The sequence below is a fragment of the Leucoraja erinacea genome, chromosome 3 (assembly GCF_028641065.1).
Source record: "Leucoraja erinacea ecotype New England chromosome 3, Leri_hhj_1, whole genome shotgun sequence".
In the NCBI taxonomy this organism is placed as follows: Eukaryota; Metazoa; Chordata; class Chondrichthyes; order Rajiformes; family Rajidae; genus Leucoraja; species Leucoraja erinaceus.
The window spans coordinates 13,111,815-13,129,300 of record NC_073379.1 but is presented as its reverse complement, the minus strand read 5'-3'; the positions used below and the strand labels follow the sequence as shown (position 1 = coordinate 13,129,300).

The 17,486-nt window shown below is 47.3% G+C and overlaps 1 protein-coding gene across 2 annotated transcripts in view; it reads right to left on the bottom strand.

Annotated features, from left to right (window-relative positions):
- Positions 1 to 10,356, bottom strand: part of LOC129695303 (soluble lamin-associated protein of 75 kDa-like) — an 83,960-nt gene extending 73,604 nt beyond the window's left edge. For both annotated transcript variants that reach the window (XM_055632126.1, XM_055632125.1), the window contains exon 1: positions 10,201 to 10,356. The gene's annotated coding sequence lies outside the window, so the exon portion shown is untranslated. The remainder of the gene's footprint in view (positions 1 to 10,200) is intronic.
- Between the last annotated feature and the right edge of the window lie 7,130 nt (positions 10,357 to 17,486).

The window sequence follows — 17,486 nt, the reverse complement described above, 5'->3', positions numbered from 1 at the left end:
TACTCATGACTGCGTAGCCGGACATAGTGCAAACTCCATCATTAAGTTCGCCGACGACACCACTGTCGTGGGATGTATCACCGATGGGGACGAGACAGTGTATAGAAGCGAGATCGACCGATTGACCAAATTGTGCCAGCACAATAACCTGGCTCTGAACACCAGCAAAACCAAGGAATAAATTTGGACTTCGGAAGGGGTCCCACAGTCCCGTTTATATCAACAGGTCGATGGTGGAAAGGGTCAAGGGCTTCAAATTCCTGGGCGTTCATATTTCCGAAGATCTCTCCTGGTCCCAGAACACTGATGGAATTATAAAGAAAGCACATCAGCGCCTCTACTTCCTGAGAAGATTACGGAGAGTCGTTATGTCAAGGAGGACTCTCTCTCTTATGTCGAGGAGGACTCTCTCAAACTTCTACAGGGGCACAGTAGAGAGGATGCTGACCGGTTGCATCGTGGCTTGGTACAGCACCCTGAGCGTCCTGGAGCAGAAAAGGCTGCAAAAATTCGTAACGATTCATGGTGATCACCAGTTGCTGGGCGTCTTCTCTGGTGATGCTCTGCCAGGCCTGTATTGCAACCATCTTTAGCTTGTGCTTGTTTTGGGGGCTAGTCCCCTTTAGTTTTCTCATCAGCATATAAAAGGCATGCTCAATTGGGTTCAGATCAGGTGATTTGACTTGGCCACTCAAGAATTGGCCATTTTTTAGCTTTGAAAAACTCCTTTGTTGCTTTAGCAGTATGTTTGGGATCATTGTCTTTCTGTAGAATGAACCACCGGCCAATGCGTTTTGAGGCATTTGTTTGAACGTGAGCAGATAGGATGTGTCTATACACATCAGAATTAATTATGCCACTACCATCAGCAGTAGTATCCTCAATGAAGATAAGTGAGCCAGTACCTTCAGCAGCCATACATGCTCAGGCCATAACACCCCCACCACCGTGTTTCACAGATGAGGTGGTATGCTTCAGTGTGGTGGCGCCTTGTGGCTGCGGCTCACCTACAGTCGTCTGTCTTTTTTCTTTTTCCATCTCGTTAGAGCATGTTTTCGGTTTATTTTAAGTTTATTTTTAGTCGTGTATATATGTGTGTGTGTGGGGGAGCGGGGGAAAAGTTTAACTTTCCAATTTCTTCCTTGAACGGAGACGCGACCTTTTCCTTGTCGTGTCTCCGTTTGCTGGGGCCTAACATCGTGGAGCCTCGGAGGCCTCACCATCGTGGAGCTGGCTGGAGCGGAGGCTGTGGTGGCGCGGCGGCGGTGACCCAACCTCGGAGCCTCGGACGCAGCCCCTGCGGAAGGTAAAATCGGGAGCTCGCAGGTCCCTGGTAGGAGACCGATATCCGAGAGCTCCCGCAATGGCAACTTTGCCTGCCCTAAATTGAGGGGTTTAAATCGGTCCATCCCAGGGCCTTACATTGCAGCTTAATCGGCCGCGGGACTCACCAACGCCCACCGGGGGCTTTAACATCAGGAGCTCGATCGCCTTGACGCGGAAGAATAAAGATCTGGTAGGAGAAAATACTTTTGCCTTCCATCACAGTGAGGAGGTGTTGGAGTTTTACTGTGATGGATGTTTGTGTAAAACTGTGCTAATTGTTTGTTATGTTTATTTTAATGTTATGAATACAGGAAACGAAATGTTGTTCAAACCTCTGTTTGTTTGAATGACAATAAAGGCAATTTGTATCTTGGGCAGTTCCTTCTCTCCTCCATACTTTGCTCTTGCCATCACTCTGATGCAAGTTAATCTTCATCTCATCTGTCCACAACACCTTTTTCCAGAACTGTGATTGCTCTTTTAAGTAACTCTTGGCAAACTGTAACATGGCCACCCTATTTTTGCAGCTAACCAGTGGTTTGCATCTTGCAGTGTAGCATTTGTATTTCTGTTCATGAATCCTTCTGCAGACAGTGGTCATTGACAGATTCACACCTGAAGAGTGTTTCTGATCTGTCGGCCAGGTGTTTGGGGATTTTTCTTTATTATAGAGAGAATTCTTCTGTCATCAGCTGTGGAGGTCTTCCTTGGCCTGCCAGTCCCTTTGCGATTAGTAAGCTCACCAGTGCTTTCTTTCTTCTTAATGATGTTCCAAACAGTTGATTATGGTAAGCCTAAGGCTTGGCTGATGCCTCTAACAGTTTTATTCGTGTTACTCGGTCTCATAATGGCTTTGTTGACTTTCATTGGTGCAACTTTGGTCCTCGTGTTGAAAAATAGCAATAAACATTTCCAAAGGTGATGGAAAGACTGGAGGAAAGACTAGGTGCTGAGAGCTCTCTTATACCTGCATTATGGAGGCAATTAAACACACCTGAGCAATTACAAACACCTATGAAGCCATGTGTCACAAATATTATGGTGCCTTGAAATGGGGGGACTATGTATAAACACTGCTGTAATTTCTACATGGTGAAACCAAAATGTATAAAAATGACCTTTATTAAAATCTGACAACGTGCACTTTAACCACATGTGATTTTCTTTCCACATCTCAAATTGTGGAGTACAGAGGCAAATAAATAAATGATGGGTCTTTGTCCCAAACATGATGGAGGGCACTGTATGTCTGAAGGGTCTCGACCCAAAACATCACCCATTTCTTCTCTCCAGAGATGCTGCCTGTCCCGTTGAGTTACTCGAGCATTTTGTGTCTACCATTTTTTAAATATATAAACCAGCATCTGCAGGTCATTTTGCCGGAATTTATACCTCCTTTCAACAATCTCAGTCGGTGAAGCAAGTACGTTAGAGCTCTGCTCAGTGTTGCGACGTTAAGAACATGGACACACCTAACAAAAGTAAGAAACAACTTCTTGCAAAAGATATCTTGGCATGCCACAAGCTTCATGAAGTTAAACCACATTCTGGTGGCAAGTAAGTGCTGCTGGCTATGGCACGTCTGTCAGAAGCAATTAGCTTTGATTTAGAAGGACAAATGATCATTGCAAACCAACAACAATTTGCACGAGCATCATATCAATGATTTTTACCGAAGGTTGACACAAAATGCTGGAGTAACTCCGCGGGACAGTCAGCATCTCTGGAGAGAAGGAATGGGTGACTTTTCGGGTCGAGACCTTTCTTTACTTCAATGATTTTGACTTCCACATTCGTAAGCAAACGGCAACCGAACTTCCAGATTTGCAGACATCTTGTGTTGGGAAGATTTTATTTAAAGTTTCTCCAAAAACCTGAAAATTGAATGCTCCAGGAATGCCTATCAGTTCAAGGGGCATTTAAATGTCAGTCATTGCTGGGTGGCGCAACGATAGAGTTGCTGTTGCTGCCTTATGAACCTGTCCCACTTAGGAATACTGAACAGAAACCTCTGGAGACTTTGCGCCCCACCCAAGGTTTCCGTGCAGTTCCCGGAGGTTGCAGGTAGTGGAAGCAGGTAGGGAGACTGACAATAACCTCCGGGAACCTCACGGAAACCTTGGGTGGGGCACAAAGTCTCCAGAGGTTTCCGTTCAGGATTCCTAAGTGGGACAGGGGCATTACAGCGCCAGGGACCCAGGTTCGTTCCTGACTATGGGTGCTGTCTGTACGGAGTTTGTACGTTATCCCCGTCACCTCGTGCACTTTCTCCGGGTGCACCGGTTTCCTCCCACACACCAAAGACGTGCAGGTTTGTAGGATAATTGGCTTCTGTAACATTGTAAATTGTCCCAAGTGTGTAGGATAGTGCTAGTGCATGAGGTGTTGGTTGGTTGGTTGGTGAGGACTCGATAGGCCAATTTCAATTGCAGGAGTAGGCCATTCGGCCCTTCGAGCAACACCGTCATCCATTCCTGCCATCGGGAATAAGGTACAGGAGTCTACAAACCATGACCACCAGGTTCAGGTACAGCTACTTCCCAACAAACATCAAGCGTTTGAACATTGCAAACACCAAAACTTCGAAATACAAACTGTCAAGGGAGTTTGGGCTTTTGTTTCGTTTTGCACTAATATTGCGTTTATTTATTGATTGATTTAGACAAAGATATAGAAAATAGGTGCAGGAGGAGGCCATTCGGCCCTTTGAGCCAGCACCACCATTCATTGTGATCATGGCTGATCGTCCCCTATCAATAGCCCGTGCCTGCCTTCACCCCATATCCCTTGATTCCACTAGCCCCTAGAGCTCTATCTAACTCTCTCTTAAATCCATCCAGTGATTTGGCCTCTGGTGAATTCCACAAATTCACAACTCTCTGGGCGAAAAAGTTTTTTCTCACCTCAGTCTTAAATGGCCTCCCCTTTATTCTAAGACTGTGGCCCCTGGTTCTGGGCTCGCCCAACATTGGGAACATTTTTCCTGCATCTAGCTTGTCCAGTCCTTTTATATGTTTCTACAAGATCCCCTCTCATCCTTCTAAACGCCAGTGAAATTCAAGCCTAGTCTTTTCAATCTTTCCTCATATGACAGTCCCGCCATTCCAGGGATCAATCTTGTGAACCTACGCTGCACTGCCTCAATCACAAGGAAGTCCTTCCTCAAATTAGGAGACCAAAACTGTACACAATACTCCAGATGTGGTCTCACCAGATCTCTATACAACTGCAGAAGAACCTCTTTACTCCTCTACTGAAATCCTCTTGTTATGAAGGCCAACATTCCATTAGCTTTCTTCACTGCCTGCTGTACATGCAGGCCAACTTTCAGTGACCGGTGTACAAGGACACCCAGGTCTCGCAGTACCTCCCCCTTACCTAACCTAACCCCATTGAGATAATAATCTTCCCCCTTGTTTTTGCCACCAAAGTGGATAACCTCATATGTATCTATATTATACTGCATCTGCCACACATCTGCCCACTCACTCAACCTGTCCAGGTCACCCTGCAACCTCCTAACATCCTCTTCACAGTTCACACTGCCACCCAGCTTTGTGTCATCTGCAAACTTGCTAGTGTTGATCCTAATTCCCTCTTTCAAATCATTAATATATATGGTAAACAGGTGCAGCCCCAACACCGAGCCTTGCGGCACTCCACTCGCCACTGCCTGCCATTCTGAAAAGGACCCGTTCACTCCTACTCTTTTTTTTTTTGTTTCTTATGTTATCTACGAGTACTGTGTTTACAAACCTATTATGCTGCTGCAAGTAAGAATTTCATTGTTCTGTTTCAGTACATGTGACAATTAAACACACTTGATTTGACCAAAAGTAATCATTGACACTTTTTTTCTCCCTGTGGGTCCATCTATGAAGAGTCATAGAGTGATACAGTGTGGAAACAGGCCCTTCGGCCCAACTCGCCCACACCGGCCAACATGTCCCAACTACACTAGTCCCACCTGCCTTTGCTTGGTCCATATACTTCCCAACCCGTCCTATCCATGTTCCTGTCCAATTATTTCTTAAGCTTTGGGATAGTCCCTGCCTCACTGACCTCCTCGTTACCTCTCAGATCTCTATTAAATCTCCCCCCACCCCCCTCCTCACCTTAAACCTATATCCTCTGGTTCTTGATTCGCCTACTCTGGGCAAGAGACTCTGTGCATCTATCCAATCTATTCCTCTCATGAATTTGTACACCTCTATAAGATCACCCCTCATTCGAATCGAATCCCAGCCTACTCAACCTCTCCCCACAGCTCAGACCCTCAAGTCATGGCAACATCCTTGTAAATCTTTCAAAACATGTCAGATGGACAAACAGATACACAAATAATTTTAAATATCACATTTTATACTCAGCATCCAGTTTTTTGTGTCTATCTTTGGTTTAAACCAGCATTTGTAGTTCCATTTTATACGGGGGATACACTGTAAATGGATTACTTGTGTTAGTGTATTGTCTTTCTGCTGGCTGGTTAGCACGCAACAAAACGCTTTTCACTGCACGAAGAAACCGAGGGATTCCGTTAAGATAGACCTGTGTAAGTGCTCTTCCCCATTCTTTTTAAATTGCACCAAAGACATCGGCCCCCATCACAGCTGTCTAAACGGGCCGGGTAGCAACCAGCTCACAAGTCTGAAGAAGGGTCTCGACCCGAAACGTCACCCATTCCTTCTCTCCGGAGATGCTGCCTGTCCCACTGAGTTACTCCAGCTTTTTGTGTCTATCACAAGGGAACTATCTTTGTATTCACCGAAAGCAGGACCGCACGCAATGGGTCGAACATCAACAGACTGGGGTTACAGGGAATTCTGCTCCTCCACTCATCCCCATAGGTCACACAAGAAGACCTACATTGGAGCATTCAGCCAGAGGTCCTCTCATCAAACTGGGTCTCAAAAGAGAATGAATCCGACAGACCCCATATGAATTCCAGACTGCAATGGGCACACTGGCCATTGGGCTTGGATTCAGGACTTGATGGCCTTTAATTGCAATTGAGTAACATGTCGATGTTTGTGAAGAATTGTAATGCCTCTTCATTAATGATAAGAGCATTGGAATAACAGTGGCATTTCTTCCGGGAGCTTTGGTCTCAACTGTTAAATAACTTGACTAAATCTATGACAGACACAAAAAGCTGGAGTAATTCACTGGGTCGGGCAGCATCTCTGGAGGAAAGGAATAGATGATGTTTTGGGTCGATACACTTACTCAAATCACTGAGTTACTCCAGCTTTTTGCGTCTATCATCAATGTAAACAATCATCTGCAGTTCCTTCCTACACATTGTGAATAAACCTATTCTCTTTTGCTACATTTCCTTTGCCGACCTCAACCATCAGAACATCATCAATTCTCCAAGTTCCACAGGACTAAAGAATTCTAGATTTTCACTACGCTTTGTGTGAAAAAATGACTTCTGATATCACACAGATATCCAAAACATGCAGCTCAGGCCCTTCAGCCCACCATGTCCATGCCAGCCAACCAGTACCCATCTGTTCCATTATCTATGCTGTGTCTAACACCTAATCCATGCAATGGTTTTCAACCTGTGGTCCCCACTTCTCAGTGGAGAATTAACCACCCCCCCCCCCCCTCCCCCCCCCTTCCTAAACTAATGCAGGTCTAAAATTAAAGCAAGATGTCTGACCCAGGCAGACATAATACATGGCGATTTTAAGATACAACCAGCAAAACGTCATCAGTCTGAAGAACAGTCTCGACCCGAAACGTTGCCCATTTCCTTCGTTCCATAAATGCTGCTTCACCCGCCGAGTTTCTCCAGCATTTTTGTCTACCTTCGATTTTCCAGCATCTGCAGTTCCTTCTTAAACACCAGCAATACTGTGGGCTCCACTGGTAGAGCGGGGCAGCTTAGTGGCACAGCTGGTAGAGCCACTGCCTCACAGCGCCAATGACCCGGGTTCGATCCTGACCTCGGGTGCTGTCTGTGTGGAGTCTGCATGTTCTCCCTGTGACCGCTCGCAAGTTTCCTCCGGGTTGGTCCGGTTTCCACCCACATCCCAAAGACATGTGGGGTTTGTACATGAAATGACCTCTGTAAATTGAACCTTGTGTCGAGAGTGGACGGGAAAGTGGGAATAACATAGAACAAGTGTGAATGGGTGATCAAATGCCAGCGTGGATCTAGTGGGCTTGTTTCCATGTTGCATCAATAAATTAAATTAAATCTCCTGACCCACTACCTTGGTACCCCTAAACTGCCAAGTTCTTATCTGAAAGACAATAGGTGCAGGAGTAGGCCATTCGGCCCTTCGAGTCGGCACCCGCTTATGTCCCTTTGTTGTGGAGTCCCACACTAGCACAAATAGGATAGGTAGATTACGGCACAGATTGAGCGGCACAGCGATAGATTTGCTGCCTTACAGCGCCAGAGACCCGGTTTCGATCCTGACTACAGGTGCTGTCTGTACGGAGTTTGCATGTTCACCCAGTGACCTGCGTGGGTGTTCTCCAAGATCTTCCTTTTCCTCCCACACTCCAAAGACGTACATGTTTAGTAACTTGTTGGTAATAGTGCTGGTGTGTGAGGATCGCTGGTCGGCGCGGACTCGCTGGGCCGAAGAGCCTGTTTCCGCACTGTATCTCTAAATTAAACTAAAAGGTGCAGCAATCATCTTAAAATGAAAGTAGTTAACTGGAAAAAATAATTTCCAAAGTATTTGAATAAATTCATAACCAGGCTGAAAATTAGAACAAGTTATATCACTTTGAGCAGTACTAGTACATACATGCTGAGTTTAGTCAGGAAAAAAATTGGATGCATATTTCCCGTAAAGTTTAAAGGAACACCAATATTAAACGACAGCTTCATACTTTTCACCGCACATTACCACTCGTTATTGAAGAAAAACTAAAATATACATGGCAGAAACCTGAAGCCAAAACAGAACATTGAGTAAGTGTTTAAGAAAGAACTGCAGATGCTGGAAAAATTGAAGGTAGACAAAAATGCTGGAGAAACTCAGCGGGTGAAGCAGCATCTATGGAGCGAAGGAATAGGTGACATTTCGGGTCGAGACCCTTCTTCATACCTTCTTTAGACCGCTGCTCGCCCTCTGTGATTCCTCCTGCTCTTTGTACCTTTTTATTTCTCTCAGCTCCCTTTCCCCAACTCTCAGTCTGAAGAAGGGTCTCGACCCAAAACCTCACCTCTTCCTTTTCTCCAGAGATGCTGCCCGACCAGAGTTACTCCAGCACCTCGAGTCCAGTTGATTCAAGATGAACACTGTGGACGGCTCAATTGTAATAATGGATATCTTTCTCCTGACTGGATAGCACGCAACAAAAGCTTTTCACTGTACCTCGGTGCACGTGATAATGAACTAAACTCAAACACTTTTTCGTGTGCAACACCAGTTTTGTGTAACTTGGTTCCTTACCATTTGTTATGGTCAATTTTCTTAAAGTTCATAAATTCTAGGAACAGAATTAAACGATCAAGTTTACTCTGCCATTCAATCATGGCTGATCTATCTTTCCCTCTCAACCCCATTCTCCTGCCTTCTCCCCATAACCCCCCGACACAAGTACTAATCAAGAATCTGGCAATCTCCGCTTTAAAATATATCCATTGACTTGGCCTCCACAGCCATCTGTGGCAATTAATTCCTCTCATTCACCATCCTCAGACTAAAGGAATTCCTCCTCATCTCCTTCCTAAAGGTGCATCCTTTTATTCTGAGACTATGGTCTACGATCCTGGACTCTCCCACAAGTCGAAAAAATCCTCTCAACATCCACTCGATCCAGGCCTCCATATTGGAAAGACCAGTCTGAAAAAGTACATTAACTGTAAACGGAATGCATTGCTCGTGTTGAAGCAGTCATCCCACAATCCTGTGCTTACTCTGTTTAACACCAGCTCCACTGGAGTATTCCCCCTAACTTCAACAAAGTCCACTCTCACCTTTAGCCTTTTTGTGCTGCGCCCCACACACTCGGCCTGTGGTTCAAGAAGTCTCCCTATAAAGTGCTGCACTGTTCATGCCATCTCACACATGCTAGAGAACACACACTTCACAATCCAATCTGACACTGACCCACTTTCTCCCGCTGCACTTGCAGGAGGATTACAATCAAAAAAGGTTTCAGCAGAAATAAAAATTCACTGCAATAATTCATCAATATTTTTTGTTTCTGTAACATTGCACAATTGTCCTCAGTTCACCTGTTGTCCAGTGTCATCCAAACACTGATCTACAGTTTGGATGCACACAGCTCCCCGGAACTGGAACGTCGACTCTGTCTGATTGGGATTTGCTACTCACTCCCACCCCACTCTGTCTCCATCCCATCCCTCCACCCTCTCTCTCCCCCCTCCTCCTCCCCCACTCTCTCCATTTCCCCTTCTTTCTTTTCCCCTCCTCCCTCCACTCTATCTCCTCCCCTCTTTTATCTGTTCTCTCTGTCTTTCCCCAACCACCCTCCCTTCCCTCTCCTTTCCCTCCTCTTCCAATAGATAGAAGATAATAGATAGATAGAATATTCCACCTCTCCTCCTCACCCTCTCAATTTCTCCCTCATCCCCCTCCCTCCCCATATCCCCACCACCACCACCAATTTCCCCCTCCCTCTCTTTCCCCTCTCCCTCCTCTCTTCCCCACTCCCTCACTTACCCTCCTTCCATCCACCACCCTTTCAATTTCCCCTTCCCCCTTCCCCTCTGTTGTTCTAAGCCTGCGCTCTGCTGCCGGTTTTGCAGAACAATCCTTAAATCCCATCATTTGCTCGCTGCCTGATATCTACACCGGGAGGGGGAGGGGAGCCTTGCAGTTTCAACCTGCAACTGCAACCGGCCCCCTGAGGCGTTGCAAATAGGGAATGAAAGCCTACCGACAGGTCAGATGCATGCAGCGGCCACGGTGCCTGGGACTCGCCAGCCGGCGATGAAATGAGATGCAATGAGATGTAGCTGAGGCTCCAGCGCCCAGTCCCTGCGCTTCACTGAAGCTACAGCACAGAAAGCGGGCGGACCGACTCACGCAATGCGACGCCGGCGATTTAAATTAAAGGGGCACTGTCCTCAATGATTTACACACACACACAAAAAAAATTACTCCAGCAGGTTAATTTTATAATTAACCCAAATACTCCTTGCAAAAAAAAAATCTAATTGCAAGAGTTCCTGGAAGTTGGACTCTGCCTCGGAGAAAACATTGATTTAAAAATCAATATTCGTTGCTTTCTTAGTCCTTTCTTCCCCCTTAAAGTTTTTGCAAGAATATCCCCCCCACTCTTATTTGGCAACGGGATAGAAAACAAACATAAACCTGGGATTGCTAAAATACGAGAAAGCTAATAATTAAAGCGTTTTAATGGAATTAATAATGGAACCATCTGCCAGTGGTGGTAGTTGAGGCAGGTACATGGATAGGACAGGTTTAGAGGGTTATGGGTCAAACGCAGGCAGATGGGACTAGTGTAGATGGGACATGTTGGCCGGCGTTGGCAACTTAGGCCGGAGGGCTTATTCTACGCTGCTTTGGCGGATGTAGACAGAAGTCGGATGTTTTGAACTATTCACAAACAGTTCAAGTCTAACAAAACGCTTATAATACAGGTCTAGTCACAACGGTGGTCTCGATCAACTAACTAAATGCGCGAAAACCCAACCCCTCCGAGAGTCACGTGTTCGAGGAACCCAACCACAGGGATCGATAACCTGCGAGCATCAGCGGGTGCCGCTACATTGCAAGGGAAAGTGCCCCCCCCCCCCCCCCCCAGAACCCTAAGTACGGAACCAAGCAGGGAGCCAAATGGTACGACCGGAATGTGTGGTTCTCGGACGCGGGGCGGGCATAACAGTAGGGGTTGGCAAAACACGAACACGAAAACAGGGGCCGGGAGAACACGAAATCCGCGAAAAAGGGGTGGGTGTAACAATGGGGACCGGCGAAACAAAGCCGGGAACAGGGGTGCCGCTCGGAGAGGGATAAACAGCCGGTGGACAAACTCTACGTCGCGGTGTAGCTACGACCACCGGACTGTCACTGTCCACATGTACGGGCTTGAGGTGGCCGACGGAGACGAATTCCTCCTGGACCGTGACTGTGGAGACTCTGGCCTGCCCGCAGCACTCGAAGCGGCCCCTCATAGGCCTGCTGCAGTGGCGAGCGGTGAGGGTCCCTGCGTAGGAAAACATAGGCACAATTCTGTAACACCGCGGGCACATGCACTGCGGACCACCCATGTCTGGAAGTGGGGACGGGAGCCAACGTGCGCACCCGTTCATGAAACTCGGCCAGCAATGCCGAGGCCGAAACCTCCTGGCCACGGGTGGCAGGCAGGAAATCGCCAGGCACCCGCAAGGTCAATGCCATAAACGAGCTCGGCCGAGGAGGCAGCCAAATCCTCCTTAGGCGCAGTACGAATACCCAGGAGGATCCAGGGCAGCTGGTCTACCCAGTCCGGATCCATAAGCTGGGCCTTCAGCGCCGACTTAAGGTGCCGATGGAACCTTTCGACCAGTTCATTACTCTGCAGGTGATAGGCGGTTGTTTGGTGCAGCCGGGCACCGTAGAGCTGTGCTGGGGCCGTCCACAGGGAAGAGGTGAACTGGACGCCACAGTCCGTGGTAATGTCGGATAGCATCCCGAACCGGGCGATCCAGTGGTTTCCATAGCCCAGGCGCAAGCCTCGGCCGAGGTATCGGAAAGCGGGATGGCTTCCGGCCACCTCGTGAACCTGTCCACGATGGTGAGCAGGTGTGTGGCACCTCGTGAATGTGGCAGGGGACCCACGAGATCCACATGAACATGCAGGAACCTGTCTTGGTTACTTGGTCTCCAAAATATTCCAACTGGAATTTAAACTGGAGGTGGTGAAGGGAGGGATTAAGCCAGAAAGTGTTATTGGGAAGAAAGTGCTACTTTAAATTTAGTTGCATCTGGTTGGGTAACTATAGTTGGGTGGAGATTATTCCATGCTTTAATTGTGCGGGGGAAGAACGAATTGCTGTATACATCTGTCTTTGTAGCTGGGATCACAAATTGGATCGAATGCCCTCGTCTGCTCCTAATTGGTTTGGGGTTGGTGTAGGTCTTGTAGTCTATGTCGAGCTGACCATTTAACATTTTGTAAAAACAGGTCAAACGGTGAGCTTCACGTCTGTCTTGGAGAGGGTTCCACCCCAGAGAATTCAGAAGTTTGGTGACACTCGCTTCTCTCTCATAGGTGTTAGTAACAAATCGAGCTGCCTGTCTTTGGACACGTTCGATGGAAGAAATGTTTTTATTTGTGTATGGGTCCCATGCTGCAACTGCGTAGTCCAAATGAGGTCTAACGAGGGTGAAGTATAGCTTCTCCTTGACAGAAGTTGAACAATGATGAAAGTTGCGCCTCAGGAAGTTTAGGACACCTGTTGCTTTCACCGTTGCATGATGAGTCTGACCATTCCAACGCAGATCATTCTGCAATTTGATGCCAAGATACTTGGTTTGTTTGGATTCTTCAAGGGTGACACCAAGTATATTGTAGGATGTGACGCCTGGATTCCTCTTTCTGGTGACACGCATGGTTTCACATTTGGAAGGGTTGAACTGCATGCCCCACTGTCCTCCGGGATAGTGGAACCCTGCGCGGGAGATCGCACATGTCGTTGGACCTTGGAAGTCTGGCACGGAATGCAGGCGCGGGCACAAGCAGCCACCTGCTTACGTAGTCCGTGCCAGACGAACTTAGCAGCTACGAGGGCGAACGCCACTCGTATGGAGGGGGGGGGGATAAACCATGCGCCTCGTCGAAAACCCACCGCCTCCAACTGACGGGAACGACTGGGCGAGCATGTCCTGTGGAGATATCACACAGGAGCTGGTTACCAGCAGCGCCACAAGGCACCTCGGCTAACCGGAGGCCCGAGTTCGCGGTGCGGTAGTCCTCCATACTGGAATCAGCCCACTGCCAGCTCACTGTAGTTGACGCCTCGATCGAGAGCCAAAGTTGAGGGAATGGCGGGATGGGACAAGGCGTCGGCCATGACATTAAGCTGCCCGTCTACGTGCCGAATATCGGTAGTGAATTCGGAGATGTAGGCGAGGTGCCGCTGCTGCCTGGCGGACCACAGATCCGCAATTTTAGTAAGGGCAAACGTAAGAGGTTTGTGGTCTGTGAAAGCGGTGAAGGCGCGGCCCTCAAGGAAATACGTGAAATGCCTGACAGCCAGGTAGAGCGCCAATAGATCCCTATCGAAAGCACACTCCTTACACTCTGGAGCCTGCAGCTGCCAACTGAAAAACGGCAGCAGCTGCCAGCGCTTGCCAACAAACTGCTCCAGAACTGCACCAACAGCAGCATCTGAAGCATCAACGGTGAGCTGTGGAGGCAGACGTACTTGGGTGCACCAGCATAGAGGCATTGGGCAGCGCTACCTTGGCACCCTCGAATGCCGCGTTTGCCTCGTCGAACCACACCAGGTCTCGCGGGTTGTCCGCCAGGCACTGGAGCAGGCGGCGCATGACAGCAGTGGCTGATGGCACAAAACGGTGGTAAAAATTCACCATCCCGCCAAACCCCTGCAGCCCCTCGGCGGTCAGTGGCCGGAGAAACAGGCGACGATCTCCCAGGCTGTCCATGTGCAGGATGCGGGCTGCATGGTCCCGTCAGCTGGGTCCGAACGTATGCAGTAGAAGAGCCTTAAGGCCATCGTATTTGGCCATTGCAGGCGGGTCCCGGAGGTAGGGCAGTTGTCAGGAGGCAGACTCCTGCGGCAGGGCCCCCACCACGTGGAAATACTTGGTCTCATCCACTACAATATGGTGCAGATGGAACTGCGCCTCCACATGTGCGAACCACACTTGGGGCTGATCGGGCCAAAACGGGGGCAGTCTGAGACTGACTGCATCCTGCTGGGAACCGGCCGTGCCTGCAGGAAAATAATTGTCCTGCATGTTCTTCATCCTCCAACTTCGGCTGGACACGTCGGGGTCACCAATTTGGCGGATGCAGACAAAAGTCGGATGTTTTGAACTAAGTTTTATTCACAAACAGTTCAACGACAACGAGTCTTACAAACGCTTCTAATACAGGTCTAGTCACAATGGTGGTCTCGATCAACTAACTGGGCACAGCCCAGAAAACCCGACCCCTCCCCGAGTCACGTGTTTATGGAATCCAACCTCAGGGTTCGTTACCTGCGAGCACCAGCAGGAGTCGCTACACTGTAATGCCCCTGTCCCACTTAGGAAACCTGAACGGAAACTTCTGGAGACTTTGCGCCCCACCCACTTACCTGCAACCTCCGGCAATTGCCGGCAACTAGCATCGCAACCGGCTTTGACTAAAAAATTACCGATTTTTAAAAATACAACCTATTTTTAGATGCGGCCGGAACATAGAAGAAGCGGAAACCACTTTCGACCATTAGGGAGACTGACAAAAACCTCCAGCAACCTCTGGTAAACCGCACGGAAACCTTGGGTGGGGCGCAAAGTCTCGAGAGGTTTCCGTTCAGGTTTCTAAGTGGCACAGGGGCATAAGACTCTATAAGTGTATCTTTTCACCTGAATATTATTTGTCTTGGAATTATGTATAAAAACAATATAGATTTCATCAGCCGAGTGGCACACAAAAAGTATTTAATTTTTTTAAATAACAATAACTGAGCTTTCGGTGGTTTAGCACCATTTATAATTTGTATTAGAATGCTTCATCTTATTATTGTGCCTTGTTTACCACTCCCGTGTGATATGGGATTGATACCTTTGCCAAACCATAAATGGGTCGCAACCGGGGAGATTCCAGTCATTTTAAATCTGTTAGACATAAATGCACATATCTACTCTAGCCTGTCTGGTGGATTATGTATTCTCCCTTTTTAAGAATACCTTTGAATTTCCGAACCCATAATATTTGTTATGTATTATCATGTAGTTGATTAAGTCATTAATATCTCTCTTTACTGATTCCGATTAACACAATATGCTCAAATGGTGAGTAGTTGGGAAGCATTGATGTTCAAATCACGATGTGCCTTTTATATAACAGTCATAGAATGATACAGCGTGGAAATGGGCCCTTTGGCCCAATTGCCCACACTGGCCAACATGTCCCAACTACACTAGTCCCACCTGCCCGCGTTTGGTCCATATCCCTCCAAATCTGTCCTATCCATGTACCTGTCTAACTGTTTCTTAAACTTTGGGATAGTCTCAGCCTCAACTACCTCCTCTGGCAGCTTGCTCCATACACCTTCCAACCTTGGTGTGAAAAAGATTCCTATTGAAACTTTTCACCTTCACCTTAAACCTATGTCCTCTGTCCACCTACTCTGGGCAAGAAACTCTGTGCATCTACCTGATCTATTCCTGGAGAAGATAATATGAAATGCAGCATTTATTGCGAGTGATTTATGTGCGAGAGAAAAGATGCCGAACAATATATATTATGGGCCTTTGTGAGACCATACCTGGAGTATTGTGTACAATTCTGGACTCCTTACCTAATAATAGGATATATTTAGACACAAGGAACTGCAGATGTTGGAATAATGAGAGGCTGTGGAGAGAATGTTTCCACTAGTGAGAGAGTCTAGGACTAGAGGTCATAGCCTCAGAATTAAAGGACGTTCTTTTAGGAAGGAGATGAGCAAGAATGTCTTTAATCAGAGGGTGGTGAATCTGTGATTTGATTGCCACATAAGGCAGTGGAGGCAAATTCAATGGATATATTTAAGGCAGAAATAGATAGATTCTTGAATATTACAGGTCAGAGGTTACGGGGAGAAGGCAGGAGAATGAGGTTAGGAGGAAGAGATAGATCAGCCATGATTGAATGGCGGAGTAGACTTGATGGGCCGAATGGCCGAATTCTACTCCTATCACATGATCTTATGATGTAATGATGCTGGAATCTTTTTATTTAGAACACAAGTGCTGGAGCAACTCAGTGGGTCAGGCAGCATCTTTGGAGGACATGTATTATCCATGCTGCCTAACCCGCTGAGTTAAGCCCCTGTCCCACTTAGACCATTTTTTCGGCGAATACATGTGACTAGGCTGATGCCACATGGTCGTGGGGTGATGCATGCATGGTCTTGAGTAGTCTCCTCAAGTCGCCAAAAGAGTCTTAACGTTTTTTTGGTTGCCGCTGGATTTTGAAATGTTCAAAACGTTTCGGCGATTGTGGGCTTGACGTAGCTTGTCTTCTCCTGTCGCAGGTGCGATCGTAGGTTGTCGCCAGGATGACGCAGGTTGTCGCCAGGTGATGTTGGTTGTCGCCGGGTGCTGACCGGTGAATTCCATCGGCGACTACCTACGTCAACCGGCGACAGGTACCGGCGACTGAATTGTCTTCAGTTGTCGCCGACAGGGTCGTTGTTTGTCATGACGTGGACGTAGGTTGACTTTGGTTGTCGTAGGTTGTCGCCTGTCTGGTTGTAGATGAACGTCCTACTGGGTCGCCAGTTGTTAGTAGATTGACGTCGACTAGGTTGTCGTAGCTTGTCGTAGACATTGTCGTAGGAGAGTGCAGTCGCTGCTATTTCGGCGACCTGCTATAACTGTGACAGTCACTGAAAAAATCGCCTAAGTGGGACAGGCCCTTAACCCCAGCACTTTGTATTCTAGATAAAAATATACATTTCCCACAAAGGAAATACAACAAATATTCAATAGGCGTGTTCCTGTGATGGCAGGTTTGACATGTGAGGTGGACTTGAATAAGGATGGTGTTTATTCTTCAGAGTTTAGAAGAATGCAATGCAACAAAATTCTTGCAGACTTCCATAGGTAGATATGGAGTGGATGACTGAATAGAGGAGTCTCGAACGAGGAGACTCAACATAATAAATAAGCCATTTTGGAATTAAATGAAGATAAACTGTCTCAGTTAAAGGATATTGACTGTTAGGAATTATTGAGGAATTAAAACATTACGTGGAAGTAACAGCCATTAATTAAAAACAAGAAGATCGACACAAAATGCTGGAGTAATTCAATAGGTCAGGCAGCATCTTTGGAGAAAAGGAATAGATGGCATTTTCAAGTCGAGACCTTTCTTCAGTTTGACTCGACCCAAAACGTCACCTATTCCCTTTCGCCAGAGATGCTGCCTGACCCGCTGAGTTACTCCAGCATTTTGTGTACATCTTTGGTGTAAACCAACATCTGCAGTTCCTTCCTAGA